The 19,362-nt window shown below is 37.7% G+C and overlaps 1 protein-coding gene across 1 annotated transcript in view; it reads right to left on the bottom strand.

Annotated features, from left to right (window-relative positions):
• The window catches only part of LOC150106422 (uncharacterized), a 766,385-nt gene that overhangs the window by 515,498 nt on the left and 231,525 nt on the right, over positions 1-19,362 (bottom strand). The window lies entirely within an intron of this gene.

Raw genomic sequence — 19,362 nt, 5'->3', positions numbered from 1 at the left:
TTCGTTGTACAATAAAATAGCATATACGCCTAAATAATTGCTGAGTTTTTTAAACACAGAACACTGCTGTAAACTCATCAATGATGTCATTTCTATGCTGAAAAAAATCTAATAAATTATTTTCCTAATCGAGGAGTCAGGAATTACTTATTCAATACTATCCAAGAGTTTTCAGGGATCTAGATATCTTGTTATAAATTTACCTTATTATTTTTATATGCTATTTTATTGTACAATGAACCAAGTAATTAAGCAATAATCACTTGGTTCACACACACACACACACACACACACACACACACACACACACACACACACACACACACACACACACAAAGTGGAGAGAAATGGGAAGGATAATAAATTAGTGACATGAATAGGAGAATGACTGAAGTAAATATGTAGATATATTGTAAAGCTGAAAATTATAACCAACTTGAGATAATACTATCTTCAGTTCAATGGTATCAATTACTGAATGGGAAAGTTATCTGCAATGCATTAGAAGTTTTGAAAAGGCGTGTTTAAATGAGGTCATATCTGAATGTGTCCCTAGAGTTCAAAGAACAAAAGGGTGGGGATGAAATGGACGTGAAACATTATTAAGCAAGAGATCCATAAGAATAGATGATGTGGAAAGAATAAGAGTAGGAGGAATTATGAAAATATAAAATGCAGTCCAGAAAAGTTACAAGTATTGTATGGACAGGGGCACGCCACAATATGTGCAATGTGTGCGATGCACACAGGCACCAGGATAGTAAAGGTGCCAAAGATTTCAGGCAAGGAGGAAATACTTTAAAAATATATTATTCGCTAATTATATCAAAATAAATTACATTTTTGTTTAAATTTTAATTATATTTTATAGATTTGTCTTAAACAAATTATTTATAATCACTTATTTGTTATTATTCCTTAAGATCTTATTTCATTCTGATCCTAGTTCTAACAAGTAGTTTAGTGTAAACAAATAAAAACTTGAACTTGCGTGAGTTTACTGTTTACAGGATGATGAGTGTTTGAATTTGTTTAATCTTGTTTACATTCGCATTTGCACTAAACATGTATAAGAAAATCTGCTGCAGTTTTTAACTTTATTCCGTATTCTGCTATTATCAGCAGAATATAGGCAACATCTTGCAACAGTGGTGCACTCAGGATTTAATCTTGGAGGGGGCTGAGCACTCAGGATTTAACCTTTTGGGCGGGGGGCTGAGTTGAGTAGACGTTTTGCAAATACACACTACACATCGCATACGACCTGTAACTGAGCATCTGCAGTGATTGCTAATTCATAAGTAGCACACAACGTAAATAAAAAAAAAAGAATTTTAATTAGGAAAAGATTTTTGGAAATTTTTCTAGTGTTTTTTCCTTTTCTTTGGGGGGTGCCCGGGCCCCTTCCCCCCCTGGGTGCGCCACTGTCTTGCAATGTACCTGAATCATCATGAGAAAAATTTAAATCATTTGAACAATTACAAAAAATAGACAGAATTAATTACATCCTTCAAAAATAAAACTTGTATTGATCATTTGCAACAAACAATTTTTAGATAATGAAAGGAAACGTTGGTATGAAGTTATAAAAAGAATAATTTTTGTAGTACAGTTTTTAGGCAAAAAAATCTAGCTCTTTGTGGTAAAGGTAATAAACTTTACGACTGCAACAATGGCAATTTTTTAAAACGCATTGAGATGTTAGAAAAGTTTGATCCTTTTATATCGGAACACACGCGACGTGTAGCTAATGATCCTTACTTTAAAAATATGCTCTCCTATTTAGGAGATAAAATTCAAAATGAAATACTCACTTTATTGGCATCAAATATTAAAAATAACGTTTTTATAAAGTGTTTTTTTTATTGGGGGGGGGGTATAGGGAGCACCAACTAAAGTTTTGCACACAGGCACCAGACATTACTGGCACACCCTGTGTATGGAAGCCAAATTGAAAAGAAATTGGCTGTTCAGGCTAAAGGCAACCCAAAAGAAATTTATCGTTCTGCTGCAAGTAAAAGAAAAAAAATGAATGTGAAACAAATAACTTTAATGAAGTGTCAGAAGAAAATGAGATTTTTCAAATAATGAATGCTCAGCTTTACTAAGATCTATCAACCAGGTGCACAGTGCTATTACTACACTGGATGAAGAGATATAGGTATACATAAAAATGAAGTTCAACAGTTTTGCATAACCTGGATATCAATTCAGCATATAGGTTTTTTATTTAATTTTTTTATTTAATTTTTTATGGCACAAAGACATCAAAGGTCATGCTGCACCAGGACATAGGTCACAGCAATCCATATGGTAATTGGTTAGTAGGACAATCACAAACAACCATGCCCTTGGCAGGATTCGACCCTGTAGCCTCTTGGAATTTCTTTTCAATTTAGCTTCCAACCAGATCAACCAGCAAATAGGATAGGATGAGATATCAGTATGTGTGCTAAAGAAATGTTGCCAAAATGGCTTGGGCTCTTGACATGTTTGAATAACTAGAGTCTCAGTTTAGGAGAGACGCAACAGGAATGGAAAAAATGTATGATAGTTCCGTTGCATAAACCTATCAGTATCTCAGGAGTGGTGGTGGCGAAGATTTTGGAAAGGTTGGTAAGAACACACATGCAGGAATAGGTTGACAGACAGGGAGGTCATGTTTTAGCAATTTGCTCATATTTTATAATAATGTTATAAATTAGTTGGATAAAGGGATTGAATACACTATGACACTTAATTATTATTATGCGACACCTCCAGGGAGTCCAAAGACTCATGAAGGGAGGGCACTCTCTGCTCCACACTCAATCCACCAACTACAACTAACTGCAACTACACCAATGCCATCTACTAGCTGCTACCACCACTAGTATTTCCACAGACAATCACAAACATCCATACCCATGGCGGGATTTAAACCCGCAGCCTTTTGGATGGAGAGCAGATACGCTAACCACTCTGGCATCCTATCAAATGCCTTTGCTAAGGCATTTGATAGGATATCACATGAAAGGCTGTAGAATAAACTGTAGAATATGGGATTGGAATAAAAACTATTCATTTGGATTTTACAAGACCTTGATACAACTGCACCTGGACTACTGTGCACAGATTTGGTTTCCTAAAGAAGCTGTGGAAAGGGTGCAAAGAGAAGTAACAAAGATCATATTAGAATTATGAAATGTAGATTATGAGAACAGATTGAGAGTATGTGGAATGCAGACAATGGCACAGAGGAGAAAGAAGAGTGATATGACAAAGACATAAACATCTGCAAGGTGTTATAGGTTATCAACTGATGATTTTTTTTTTTTTTTTGTTATATGGAAGGTGGAGAGAGGACAAGGAGACATTCATGGAAGTTAAACTTTGTGTGTAGTTAAGAAAAGGCTAGATTTTTCTCACACAGAGCAGTGAGTGAGTGAGTGAGGGGAACAAATTGCCTGTTGAAGTACTGAGTGCATCTAGTGTGAATGAGCTTAAAAGAAGATATGACATCTGGTGTAGGTGATAGCCTTCCTCATTTAGTCTTTGACTCCCTGGAGGTTTCTAATGATAATAATAAGCAAACGATGTTCTACTTGGGAAATTGTAATACATGAGGAATATTCTAGCAAGAAGGGGTATTTGTGGAACTACAAAGCAAATGATTATGACATGCTCAGGAAGAAGTTTAAATCTGTAACATGGCATAAAACACTGCAGGGTAAGGATGTTAGTAGTGCATGGTATATAGTTAAGGTTCATCTAGAGGAAGCAGTATTAAATTGCATACCTCAGGTAAGGAGGGTTAATCAGGTAGGAGTTAGATGGGCGAGTAATATCATTAATCACGAGCTGCAGAAGAAGAAAATGCTGTGGAAGGTACATAAAGAGAAAGATGAACAGCAAACTGATGAACAGTACAAGGCTCAGGCAAGAAAGGGAACCAGCATGACAAAGAAGGCAAAATCAGATTATGAGAAGAATTTAGCCAAGCAGGCAAAAGGAAATCCCAAAGAGTTCTTTCATTATGTGTCAAGTAAGAGGAAGAATGACTATGGCCCCTTATCATCACTCCTTCCCGCTGTTCAACCAAGTGAAAGAACTCCCCAGTGTCACCCCTGTAACCACCTCTCAACAGTTTAAAAGTCTCATATCACCTCTCCTGCTTCTATCCACCAAACTCTGCAGTCCACATTCCCTCAGCCGATCCTCATAACTAATATTATACAGTCCTGAAACCATCTTTGTTTTCCACCTTTGTACTCTTTCCAGAGTTAATTTATCCCCTTCAAATCCTGGGGACCAAATCTGACAACAATAGTCCAAGTGTAGTCTGATCAGGGTCTTATACAACAGAATGATAACTCTTTTATCTCTGCAGGTCAGTGTCCTTCTCATTATTGCAGCAATCCTCTGTGTTACCTTCACCACCTTTGCAATATGTCCCCTAAACTTCAGGTTTCTATCAATCGTCAGCCCCAGATCTCTTGTTTCCCCTACTTCCTCCAATAGAGTATGCAGCATCCTCTCGATATTTCCCAAACCTCAAGACCTTACATTTTGCTGCATTAAACTGAAACCCCCATTCATTTGCCCATCTATCTAGCTTATTCAAATCCTCCTGCAGGACTACCACATCTCCACTATTACTAATACCCCTTCCCAGCTTCACATCATCTGCAAACAACTGAATATCCCCCCCCTGCAATCCACTGACAATGTCATTGATATAAAGGTTAAACAATATAGGTCCCAGTATACTGAGCCCTGTGGAACCCCCACTTCTAACCCTCTGCCTCCTTGAACCCCCACCACACACAACTCTCTGATACCTATCGGACAGCCAATCCTGAATCCAGTTGATCAACCTGACATCCAAACCCATGTGCTGCAACTTAAATATCAGCTTATCATGTGGCACCCTGTCTAATGGCTTTGCTAAATCCAAGAAAATGGCAGTATATGCCTTTCCCTCATCTACTGTACTTGTAACTTTATTATAAAATGCTAGCATATTACTAAAACAAGAGCACCTCTTCACAAATCCATGTTGACTGTCACAGATAACATTACCCTCATCTGCCCAATGCTGTATAGTCCCTAACTAATTTCTCAAAGATCTTAACAACTACTGATGACACACAAACTGGCCTATAATTAGACACTTCCAGTCTGCTATGACCCTTATGCAATGGCATTATCTTATGTTCTTTCCATTCCCTGCATACCTTTCCTGTAGCCAGACTTTCATTGAAAAGCCAGGTCAAAGTTCTTTAGCACATTCTCTCAAAACTTGTGGTGAAATACCATCCAGTCCCACAGCTTTACTAACATCCGGAGTACTCAGTATTTGGAACACTCTCTCTCTTTCTCTCCTCTTGCATCTCTAAACCTTGAACCTGCCCTAAGCATCTAGTATTAAAATTTACTCCTCCAGGATGAAATACACCAATAAGGTGGTCATTGAACAATTCCACTATGTCCTCTGCATCAGTCACTATATTCCAATTTTTATTGCACAATGTCATTCTTCCACAATCGTTTCTCCTACTGCCCACATTGCTAAAAAATTCCCTAGGATTTTCTTTGGATCTTAGGGCCAATCTCTTCTCATATTCCAGTTTCACCTCCCTTACCATACTAGTCATTTTTCTGGCCTGTGTCTTATATTCTTCATGAATCTTCTCTTCACCTGTCTCCTTATATCTCTTCCATAGCCTCTTTTTCACATGCAGTTCCTGTTTAATATTGTTTGTCATCCACTTTACCCCAAATTGTGTCCTCTTCTTCACTTGTGGAATACAGCTTACTATTGCTGCTAACAAATATATTTCTTCACAATTTCCCAAGCACTAATGATATCCTGGCGTTAAAATTCCTCCCTCCACCCAAGTTTATGTCTAAGACTATTATAATCACCTGCCGTATAATTCCACATATGCTCCTGTCTCTTTGATACTCCTGAATTTTGGGATAAATAGATTACAAGCCATTTATCACATTGATGGTGCTGTACTCCAGGAAATAGATGATGCTAGAGATTTAGGAGAGGTGGTAGACGGTGCGTTAAAGTTTAGAGGAGACATATTGCTAAGGTAGCACATAAGATTACTTGGCTAGTAAACAAGACTAAGAAATAGAGATAAGGAAGTTGTAATTCCTCTTTATAAGGCACTGATAAACCCACATCTGGATTAATGTGCTCAAGTTTGGACTCCTGGGTTTCTTGGAGGATGTGGAAGCGGTGGAGAGGATTCAGAGGCGAGTGACCAAGATGGTGAGTGGCCTGTGGAATGTGCCCTATGAGGATAGATTGAAGGTGTTGGATTGCAGAAGTTAATTTTTATAGGAGAAAAAGAGGGGTATGATAGAAGCATTTAAGTTGCTTAAAGGATTTTATAGGATAGATGCAGGGGAAATGTTTCAGCATTTGGCTAGAGGGACTAGAACAAGGGTTCATTCCTGGAAGTTGAATAAAGGTTGTCAGTAGGGGTGTGAGGGCTAGAATTTTAGCTTGGAGAGTGGTGAATGAGTTGCCAGAGTCAGTTGTGAGTGCTTTTTCGGCTAATGGGTTCAAGGAGAAGTATGATAGATTGTTTGAATAGACTGGGTCTCCCGCAATGAGTCTTCAGACTCCATGGAGGTGCCCGTATAATAATAATATTGGTTAAACTGTTCTCCAGGAGGTAGATGGGATTCAGGGTCTGAAGTGATGTAATAGAGGTTTGAAGTGTAGCAGACACACTGCAAAAAAAGACTATGTTGCAATGCTGCTATGATAAGGAGGGTTGTATTACCATACAAAGCCTTGATTAGGGCATAGTGAAAATCTGATTACCTCATTTTGAATTTGATGAAACTCTGGAGAGGATCCAGAGACAAATAACCAAGATAATATTAGGACACTTGAATGTTAGTTATGGGAAACTTGGTGAGGAAATGTAGAATTTATTATATAGTCAGAAAATAGTTGATATGACAGAGAAGTTGAAGTTCACAAGGTAATTTTACAGGATTAAAACAAATGAGATTATACACAAAATGGAAAGTGAGAGAGAGAAAGAAAAAGAGGACATCCCTGAAAGTTGTAAGTAGCAGATTTTTATACATGGAGAATGGGGGATGAGTAGAATGTGTTGCCAGGTGTCATGAATGTGAAGATGTGAATGTGTGTAAGGTACAGTTAATAGAAAAGTTGCTGGTTGGCTAGGCCATTCCACAAGATGTCTGTTGACCCCATGGAGGCCTGTTAATAAAAATAAGTGATCACGAATCTAGATAGAAAAAACAATACAGTAATGTTATGGTGAAATTGACATTTGACAGCATATTTATGTCTTGAGAAAGTCAGTCTAGAAGCAATATTAAAATACATCATATTTTCTTCTATGAAATGTGGCCACCCCCAAACACTTGAACAAACACTTTCATTGGATCACTTGAATAAGATTTCCCACAGATTTGGGTGGTGCAAAATGGTGATCTGTTCTCTATCCCCCCCCCCTCTCTCTCAAGTTAGAAGTTGTATTCAACTTCTGATTCTTGCTGGTTATTTAGTTTACATATATTCTGAATTGTTTGCATTGGATATACTCATATACATAAGTGGTCTCAATTTAATTTGATGAATTGGAACATAAGACATGATAACTAGTTAAACATAATATAGATTTTACTTAGCTATAAATTTTATTAACATACAATTTTCTCCCCAGTATCAAGGGCATCTTCAGATATGACTTTAAAATTAAACAAATAGAACAGACACCAGTAGATTTAACTATGAAAATGCATGAACTGTATGTACTCGTAGATGATGTAGAGTGACATGGTCTAAATACAATAAGGTTCTAATAAAATAACTTTAACAAGAGATTATTAAAAAAAAAAAAATAAATAAAATAAATTCTGTAACTTGTGAAGAAGAATCACAAGTCACTTTGGCAACCTGATGGTAGCATTTATTTCTCTGTTTTTAGAAAGACAATACGATACTAAACTTTACATTCATGCTCTTTCACACCATCATAATTTTCAAAAATCTGGTACCATTAAGACACCATTGTTGTCTTAATGGTACCAGACGCTGCATCAAATACTCTCTTTCTCTGCTCTACTGATATGCTGCTCTCTCATGAAATAAATCACATCAAGTCCACCTTCCCGTAATGGCTTTACGTAATCTTATACAAAACAAAATCATTGTCAGTTATAGAGTTTCCCTGTTATCTGCATCAGACTGTGATGGTGATACAGAGGTGGTCAATTGTTTTACCATTCCTTATGTTAAAGGTGTCCCTGAAGGTACAGACAAACTACTTAGATCTGCTGGCCTACAGGTGTCCTTCTACCTTATCAACTAGATTTATACTTTTCTGGGCTCAGCTAAAGGAAAACTTCTTCCTTTGGCTCACTCTGCAGTAGGCCAAAAGCAGAAGTTAATCTTTCCTTGCCAGTGTGGATTATCATATTTTGGCCAAACAGGTAGATCAGTGGCTGCATCATGATGAACATTTGGACTATGTCAAGTTCCATGAGTCAGAGCAATCAAGACTTGCAGAACATGCTATCATCACCAGACATCAAATCCTTTTTAAGAAAATTAAAGTTCTCCATAAGAGAATCTCTTAGAATAGCAATATCAAGAAACTTGTGAAACCTTGCTTCCGTCCAAATCTAAATAGAAATGATGTATTTAAACATCCCTTTTATGAGAAATAGTTCTTCACAAGTTCCAGAATTTTTTTTTTTAAATTCCTAGTTAAAGTTATTTTATTAGAACCTTAATGTATTTAGACAATGCCATTACATTATGTACATACAGTTCACATGTTTTTGTTGCTGAATCTACTGGTTTTGGAAAGTTTATTTTTCACTTGGTTAGACTATAATAAATTTAGTTTAATCCTTTATCCAAGTGTGAGCAAACAAAGTTTGCACCTGAAAATATCTTCAGGACTGGGGTAAGGTAGTACAACACCGGGAAACTCGTAACAAAGGTGGAGCAAGCTAACATCACTCCTATCACAATATCTCCCATAATGCAAAACACATCTCCTTGCAGATATGTATAATGTTATGCATTAATGGAAGAGCCACTACCTAGACTAGTTTCGACCTTTATTGAGGTCTCTTCAGTGGGAGCCAGTGCGAGTTACCTGGTGTTGTACTACCTTACCCCAGTCCTGAAGATATTTTCAGGTGCAAACTTTGTTTGCTCACACTTGGATAAAGGATTAAACTAAATTTATTATACTACTGGTTTCTGTTCTAGTTGTTTAATTTGAAAGCATTACTGAAGATGCCCTTGATAATGGAGGGAAAATTTTATTATTATTAAGAGAGACTTCCAGGGAGTCGGGAACTCGTAGAGGGAGGCCATACTATTTGCACCTGTTCATACTGTTCTTAAGTTGATTTATGATACTTGCACATCCAACAGCAATTCATTCTCATCATGCACTACTCTGTGAGAGAAAAATCTAGCCCTAAACTCCTTCTTGACAGCATTCTCAACTTCCTTTGATCCAACTATTATCCTTGAACTTCAACCACCTGTCTACTAAAACTTCAAGATCCCTAGCCTGATTTTCTTCTAGCATAATCCCAACAATATAATTCAACATTGGATATCTAATCACACCAAAGTGTATGACCTTACACATATTAATGCTGAACTGAGCCATTTTCACATGCACACAGTTCCAGCCTATTCAAATCATTCTTTAAGTACTGGATATCAGCAGCACTCCTGATTACCCTACCTATCTTTGCATCACCAGCAAATAGCTGAATTTCAGATGTGTTATCCTTCCCGATGTTATTAATCTACAGGTTGAATAACAATGGACCAAGGACCGATGCTTGAGGCACACCAGTGGTTACCACAGACTCCTGTGGCATTCTTTTTTTTTTCTCTTTCAAGAATGACTACAAAGGTTTGGAAAAGAAAGAAAGAATACAAAAAATGTTACAGTATAGGCAACCTAAAGGTGGATTAGCATTGCATGCTTTGGAAGAAACATCTCATCTGAGGGAAGAGAGCTCAGTTGTTATACAAATCATATTTCTAATTGCAGAACCTCTCCTGGGAAGCAGCTCAAGTTCTATAAAACCATGAAAACTGGACAAAATTTTCACAATTTTCATTCAGAAAAATTTTAAAACAAATTCTGCTTTAATTTCTGGTCAGTCTAAAAGTGCTAATCACAGAAGACTGCAATGAGGAATGTGACTGTCACATTAAATTATGTAAAACAAGAAATTATATACTGGTTTTAATCCTTTACCCAAGCAAATGTTTGCTCATAAAATATCTACTTGTATATAAGAGGCTGATGACTTTACATCAATTTCTTCAGCATCTCACAATACACATCACACTTCCTTTTGGACATGTGTATCACTATGCATTATGGGAAGGGTCACTATCTGGGACAATCCCTGCACTGATTTTCACCCTTAGTATCTCCACAGGTTCTACTCCCAAATAAGACCTAAAGAAGAGGAGAAATTGGTGGTAGTGATCTTTCCCATAATGCATAGCAGTATACATTGCTTGAAAAGAAGTCGCTGGACACCTCCATGGACAAGGTGCATCGTGCCAAATAATGAGTCACATGTTTGTAGCTTGTATAAAATGGAGGAATATGATGCTAACAAGTCAGTGCAACTGTGTCTGGGTGAAAGGCATATGAGAAGGGAACTGAAGGAGTTGGAAAGAGGCATTGTGATAGGATACCATGTTGCAGGCCTACCTATTCAGCAAATTGGGATATGCCAGGTCAAAAATCTGTGACCTGGCATGATCCACTGCACTCACTGAACATGATCATAGGTTGCTAATATGTAAAAATCGCCATTCTTCGGCCGACACATTGCATGCAGTTCCGGATATCGATTGGGACATGAATCTGCAAAAACATTTAGAACTGATACTCACAACATGGGTTTTCATGGCAGACCACAATATGCAAGCCCCACATTATCCAAACCAATATGCAGCATCATCCTCAGTGTTGCAAAGAGCATACACAGTGGGACGTGGAAGCTTGGAAAGCTGTGTTATGGAGTGATGAATCATGCTGCACCCTCTACCAACAAGATGGATGCATGTGGGTGTGGCAGATGCCTGGTGAACATTTCTTACCAGGGTGCATAACTCCAACTATGAAATTCAGAGATGGTAATGTGATGGTATGGTCCAGTTTTTCCTGGTTTGGCCTTGAACCTCTGTTTGTGGTGCCACAAATATTGAACTCCAAGAGGTATCTGAACATATTGGACAATGCAATGCTTTCTAAGTTGTGGAGTTTTTATGGAACTGACTATTCTCTCTTTCAGCAAGACAATGCACACTGTCATAAGGCTGCTGCTGTTGTAACTGCATGGTTTGTGGACATGCTCATCACCATACTCGACTGGCCTCTATGGAGACTTGATCTCAACCCTATTGAACATCTATGCGATGAATTAGAGTGTTGAGTGAGGTCAAGGGATGTCCACCCCACAACAGTCTAGGACCTCATTACATGTATACAGGAAGAATGGTCCAAAACCATTGATCACTATCGTATGCCTGTGAAAAATATGCTCCACAGGATTGCTGCAGTAATGCAGTGTAATGAGTCTTACATCTTAGTGTGAGGGAACAACGAGTTCCCTCACACTATATTGTCTTTTGACTTTTTTCCACACAGTGTACATGTCTGAAAGGAAGTATTCTGTGCTTTATGGGATACTGACGTAATTGATGTGTGGTCAACAACCTCAACATACAAGTAGCTTAGTCACAAAGATATGCAAACTTCTGTTTGTTTTTAGGGATTTAGGGATTTTGAAGGATTAAAAACAAGACTATAATTTCTTGTTCAGTTTATATAAAATTAATCTCTGAGCAAGCAAAATCTTTGTATAACTATTTCTAAGTATTTTAATAATATGGCAACACACCATTTTGCTGCTTGTATATGGAAAACATTATTATTATTATTATTAAATAGTGTATGCTAATCTGATAATTCACATTCGACAACATGAAAAAGATGGCAGCTCATGGGTTAGTGTTTCGTGTATTATTGATGGAGAATTGCGTATTTGATTGATATGTTTTTTTAGTGATTTATGCTTATTCACTAGTAATAGTAGTTAATTGCCTGCTACCATAAACAGACACTTTATTTTACCATAGTGGTTTATCCAGGTAAGTCAATTGAAACTGCAAGGGAGATACACTAGGCCTACTGCTGCTAGTATTGCCATTGTTTCATATCTTGTAATCATAAGCAACTGTCTATTTGCTATCGTGACAAGGGCAAGGCATGTCCTGCCCCACAGAACAGAGTTTTGTGCCAATCATGGAGGCACCATATGAAGAATTAAATTTCAAAGAACTTCTGGCTATCTTCAAGCATGTAGGCAATCTACTGCACACTAAATGGCCAGGTAAAGTCGTAATTCATCAAATAAAAGACATTGATTCAAATGACCCTCAACTCTCTGAACTTCTTCCCAGTATCCATCAAGATAGCACCAGCATAATAGAAACAACTGCTGATGACAATTCCATTGCAGATCACAGCGATTATCAGGAGGTTCGCGCTCGTAAAAAATGCAAAACTGCAGCTTCTGAACCACCCAAAGCGGATCGAATGGAAGAAGACAGCCCTGACCTGGACTTTCCTACCTCCTCAAGGGAAAAGATACCTCCGATTAATCTGCGAGAAAAGAAAAAATGAATGTCCCTAAAGACTATGATGTCCAATTTAAAGATTTCATACAGTCAAACAAAGAATGTCACAGAAGATATTAAAATACAGCCCTGCTCGGTGATGGATTATCGAAGGTTGACTGGTGAATTGGATGCCAAAGGAATACAGTATCACACCTTTTCACTAGGATCATAAATTAACTCAAGGTAGTAATCAGAGGTGTCTCAGAAGAAGTATCCATAGAAGAAGTGGTTGTGGATCTACGCCAACAAGACCAACCACCCATTAAGGTCAGTAGAATGACCAAAAAAGACAAGACTCCAATGCCACTGGTTCTAATTGAGATCAGTCAAGCTTATAAGCACATATATGATCAGATATCTATCTATGAACTAAAAATTACTATAGAACCACTAAGAAAAAGAGCTTCAACAGGGTTAGTGCCACAGATGTCAAAGATTTGGCCATGCCCAGAAGATGTGAAGGGCTGAATTCAGATGCCTAAAATGTGGGGTCGCCCACCCAACAAATACATGCACTAAACCAAAATCTACCCCGACTAAATGTGCCAATTGTGGCGGTCCTCACACTGCCAATTACAAAGGATGCGCTCACAATCCAAAAAATAGAAAATCAGAAGCAGAAACATTTTCTTCCTCACTCAGCACACCTACATCAGAGATTACTTCACAGTTTCCTGAAGTTCAATATAAAAGGTCAGATGCCCTTCAGACGAAGCCAGAGGTTCCCAAAAGAGTAACTCCGCAACAACAATCTAGAACATATGCGGAAGTAATTCGTCCTAAACAGTCATCTCATGAACAGACAACACCACACACCAATCTGACAGCTATCATTACCTCTTCTCTCACAAATATGCTGTTGGATTTTAGCAGGGCCAACCCTTCACAAAGTTCTACTAACAGATTTCTAAAGGACACACAAGCCATTATCTCAGCACTCACTAATGAACAGTAACAAATTAAAACCAGAATCTCTAGAGATCATTGCGTGGAACGCAAACGGCCTGAGGGTAAGATTTTAGAACTTCAAAATTTCGTCCAAAGACATTGGCCAGATGTCCTTTTACTAAATGAGACGCACCTAGGACCTTCAGACAACCCCAAAATTTGTGGATACCAACTGTACAGAGCTGATAGACTATCCCACAGAGGAAGACGCACAGCCATTTTCATTAAAAATTTCATCTCTCATCACTCCATAAACATCCCTCCTACCACCAACCTCAAGGTCACCGGCATTGAGATTCTCACAAGTTCTGTCAGCAAATTAAAAATCTTCGCAGCATATCATCCTCCACAAAAAACATTACTGTTCCCAGATTTGAACGCCTTATTCGATACCGGAGAGCCTATCATTGTGGCAGGTGATTTAAATGCCAAGCATTCAACCTGGAATAGCTGTTCCACCAACAAAAATGGACAGATACTACAAAACTATGCTGATTTCAACAACCTTCATGTAATAGGTCCCGCTGACCCCACCCATCACAATACTTATAGTCAGGCTGATGTGTTGGACATAGCCATATTGCAGCACATAAGACTCCAATACAATTTAATGATGATTAACGATCTATCATCAGATCGTTAATCATCATTAATCATCCTTGAAAAATTATCTCCTCCACTCACTCCATTCCTTGGGAAATGCTCTCCAATGTACTTCCAAAATATATTGGTCCTGTTCCCATCATTAAATCAAAAGAGGAAATTGAAACAGCCGTTAAAAATCTAACAGAACAGATTAAAGCAGCCTGTGCAGCAGTTACTACCCCTGCAACTACCCACAAATCCAACCACTTGCCAGAAGATATTATGAATCTGATTAGAGAAAAAAATAAGGCAAGAAAAAGATACCACAACACCAGGGCACCGCAAGACAAACAGATCTTGAACAGGTTCAACTCTGCAGCGAGAGATGCCCTCGCAGCCCATAGAACTCAACTCTGGGAAGAAAAACTGATCTCCATCTCTACTGATAACCACTCCATATGGAATCTCATCCAAAAGATTAAAAACAGAAATACCCCCCCCCCTCCTCCAAACAGATTCAAGTCTCATCCACACTAATGCTGATAAAGCTGAAGCAATAGCAAATCATCTTGAAAAACAATGTAAACCTGCATACGATCACCTCGATTTTAACCATATATACAAGATCCACCATAACGTCAGATATTCACTCAATTCAGTTTTCACATATTCCACTCAAATTGCACCCACCTCACCTGCTGAAATATATGATATTATTAAGAAATTTAAGAACAAAAAGGCTCCTGGACACGATGGTATCTCTAATAAAGCTTCTACCATGTAGAGCTATTATTATTATTCGTGACACCTCCAAGGAGTCCAGGGACTCATTGCAAGAGGACACCTATTGTACAACTCTCTGTCTCCACCTCTACCACCAATCAATATCAGCACTATCTACTGGCCACTACCACCACAGCTAGTATTTTTTTGTCTGTAAATTGTGTGTGTTCTGAAGGGCTGATTTGTCTGTATTCGGGATGAAAAACCCGAGTTTCTTTCCGGGAGAAAAAAACCCTGTTACCTCCGTATGAGATTGGCTAACTCACCTTCGATCGTCCATATAGATTCCTCCCATCATGACGAGAATCAAACTTAGGCCTTTTCCAATAGAAAGGCGAATGTACCGTCATTCTTCCAATTGCGCTACGGAGGCTTGTTCATCTGACAAATATAATTAACTCCATCCTTCAATACTTGAAACTGGCAGGCATAATACCAATCCATAAACCTGGAAAAGATCCCAGATTGCCTCAATCTTATATAATTCAAAATTACAGACCAATCGGCCTCATCTCAAATCTCAGCAAAATTGCCGAGAAGGTAATTCTTACCAGACTGCAAGATTCAGTACTCCGACTAAATATCCTGCCTGAGGAGCAGGCAGGATATGCTTCCGACAATCGCATAGCACCACGCAACAAATACACAGATTAGTGGAACACATCGTCATGGGTTTTAACTGGTGTCAATGCACTGGGGCTGTTTTCCTTGACATAGCCAGTGCATTTGACAAGGTTTGGCATTATGGTTTGCTATACAAACTGATATCATCTGGTATACCAATTGGAATCATTCATCTTATAAAGGCATACCTCAATGATAGGTGCATGCAAGTCAGGATGTGTGGGGTAGTCTCGATACAAAAACGTATCTTGGCTGGAATTCCACAAGGATCCTTATTAGCACCAATCCTATTCTCCTTTACTTGTATGATATACTGCACAATCCTTTATCTTCAATTAAAGCTCTATATGCAGATGACACAGCAATATTGGCCAGATCTTTAAGCCGCACCTAGCCATCAAGAAACTGCAAGAAAACCTACTGCTTATCGAACAATATTTCACCAAATGGCGACTCCAAGTGAATCCTCTGAAGAGCGTAGCCGTCCTATTCTCTAGAAGATCAGTGCTTCCTAAAGAAGATATCCTCCTTTTCAACATTAAAATCCTGTGGAAAACTGAGATCAAATATCTTTGAGTAATATTAGATAGAAAATTGACTTTCAGCTCCCATATCAAGACTCTCTGTGCAAACACATCAAAAACCATAGCCCAATTAACAGAAACAGTAAGCTGAGCACTAGAATACTTCTCATATACAAACTGATGGTTGTTCCAATACTCATCTATGCTTCGCCAGCCAGGAGTCATACTTCAAATACTAATATTCTCAAATTACAACATATACAGAATAAATGTCTCAGAATGATCCTGGGCACCTCGTGGTTCATCCGAACTGTCAGATACACTGGGACACAAATGTCCCCTATATTTACACTTTCATGCAGACTATAGCAATCAAATTCTTCTCAAAAGCATCTGTGCACCCTAACAAACTGATTCAATTGGCTGCAGATTATGACGCAATGGATTATTTCAAACATAAAAGACCTAAAGCCATCCTAAACTTCAACACTGAGGACTAATCTCCTAGCCCACTTAGGGCAAGTAATTAGCTCAAACTTTCTCCACTCACAGTTTCTCTCAAGATAGCAGGGAATATGAAAAGCTTTTGCTTCACCCCTTATGTCAGTAACGTTGATAGGTGTATGCTAATCCCAAATCCTTCGTAAGACTAACCCTAGCTTCGAAGTAGGCTTAATCAAATAATCCTCATTAGCCAATCACAAATAACTTCAAAGTCACAATACCTTAACCGATAATAATATGGATGGTATTAATTATTATTATTGTTATTATTATTATATAACATTCTGTACTAAACCAAAAATATATATTATTATTATTATTCAGGCCTCCATAGAGTCAAGAGACTCATAATGGGAGGTCCTTCCTAGAAAAAAGCTTATCATACCACTCCTTGAACTCATTGACCGTTCTTGCTCTCACTACTCTATCGGACAATGCATTCCACAGTTCCACCACCCTCCATGCAAAGAAACCACTCCTGACATATGCGAACAGTCTAAATGTAAATAGCTGTATGATAAAGATAACACTTTGTCAAATAAAAAAAAGGAAATAAATAGTAATTATTATTATTAATATCTGACACCTCCAAGGAGTCCAATGGCTCATCGAGGGAGAGCACCTACTCTACAACTCTCTGTACCACTCAAAGCCACCAACGAACTGTAATTACACCATTGGCATCTACTGCCCAACATCACCACTAGTATTTTCACAGACAATCATAAACATCCATGCCCACGGCGTGATTCGAACCTGCAGCCTTTTGGTTGGATACGCTAACCATTCGGCCAGCCAGGCCAGCTGGTCGAGTGATTGAGAATATATATATATATATATATATATATAATAAAATGTAAAATGAAGCATGTAATCATATCAACTACCTTGTGTAACTGTGAACTATATTTGCAAATGACTACTGTGATCGATATTATTCTGTTACAGGAATTCCACATTATGCATAATAAATTTAGTTTAATCCTTTATCCAAGTGTGTGCAAACAAAGTTTGCACTTGAAAGTATCTTCAGGACTGGGGTAAAGTGGTACAACACCGGGCAACTCCTTGTAAAGATGGAGCAAGCTACCAACACTCCTATCTCCCATAATGCAAAACACATCTCCTTCCGGATATGTATAATGTTATGCATTAGGCCTTAATGCATAACATTATACATATCCGCAAGGCCTTAATGCATAACATTATACATATCCATTATACATTAGGCCTTAATGCATAACATTATACATATCTGCAAGGAGATGTGTTTTGCATTATGGGAGATAGGAGTGTTGGTAGCGTGCTCCATCTTTACAAGGAGTTGCCCGGTGTTGTACCATTTTACCCCAGTCCTGAAGATACTTTCAGGTGCAAACTTTGTTTGCACACACTTGGATAAAGGAATAAACTAAATTTATTATAGTCTGACCAAGTGAAAAATAAACTTTTACCACATTATGCAATTATAAAGATATTAATAGTGAAAAGTGTAATGTAAGAAATTATAGCACTGTTGACTAAATATTATAAAATATATGTCATTCTCTGAGAGGTAATGATAAGTGAAAGTAAAGTGATGTACCGAATTGTACATATGGTTAGTACAGAATTGTAAAGTGTCATTCTTCATTGTTGCTGTCAATTTTTTCATTTTAATTATTATTGCAAAAAGTGAAATGAATGCATATAGCATTACCTATTGCATGTTAAAAAAAAAAAGCAATTGTTAATGTGAATTGTGAATAAAAATGAATTGTAAAATAAAAATTTAATTGATAAAATGCAAAAATAGCTATTTGACTGTTTTAATTAAAACTAACTGTAAATTGTTTTTGTTAGGATTACTATTAATTTTAACATAAATTATAGTATTACATCGTCCTAATCATAATAATTTTAATAACATGTAACAAAATTTACCCCACACTCATGTAATTTCTTTGAAAGATATAAACTGTGTTAAAAAAAATTATTACTATTACACAAGTATCTCTATAGAGTCAAAAGACTCATTGCAGGGATCCACTCAAATTGCAACTGACAACAGAACTAATGTCATTACATGGTATCCTCTGTTGGTCAGATAACTACAAAGTTAATTTAGACAAGTCAGGCTATCAGATCTCAAAATGACAATTTTCCCACATCTCAGTTAAATTAATGCAACCATACTTGTTGAAGGTTAGAACAGTTAGAAGGTTTAGACAAGTCAGGCTATCAGATCTCAAAATGACAATTTTCCCACATCTCAGTTAAATTAATGCAACCATACTTGTTGAAGGTTAGAAGACTACTGCATAGCTGATGCTGATTCTAAAAATAGTCTCTCAGACCTATAATTACTTCTATGTAATAAAGATGCTTTCCTCCATCTGATTTTATGTAAAGGTAGCCAGAGCATGGTCAGCCAATTCCAACATGCTACACATATTATTATTATTATTATTAATACTCCAAGACCTCATGGAGTCAAAGACTCACCTGGGAGGTCCTTTTATCACACACACATCTCATCATACCATGTCTTAAACACACTCAAACTCCTAGCAGACACCACACTCTCAGGCAAGGCATTCCAATCATTCACAACTCTGCATGAAAAAAACCTGCCTCCCACTCCCCTACTCACACCCTCTTTGTAGTTTCCAGGGATGACATCTGGTTCTCCCC

The sequence above is a fragment of the Typopeltis vanoorti genome, chromosome 5 (genome assembly GCF_054136105.1).
Source record: "Typopeltis vanoorti isolate ZY-2024b chromosome 5, IOZ_Tvanoo_1.0, whole genome shotgun sequence".
NCBI lineage: Eukaryota > Metazoa > Arthropoda > Arachnida > Uropygi > Thelyphonidae > Typopeltis > Typopeltis vanoorti.
The sequence above is the reverse complement of the archived record's forward strand: the minus strand, read 5'-3'. Positions and strand labels throughout refer to the sequence as shown.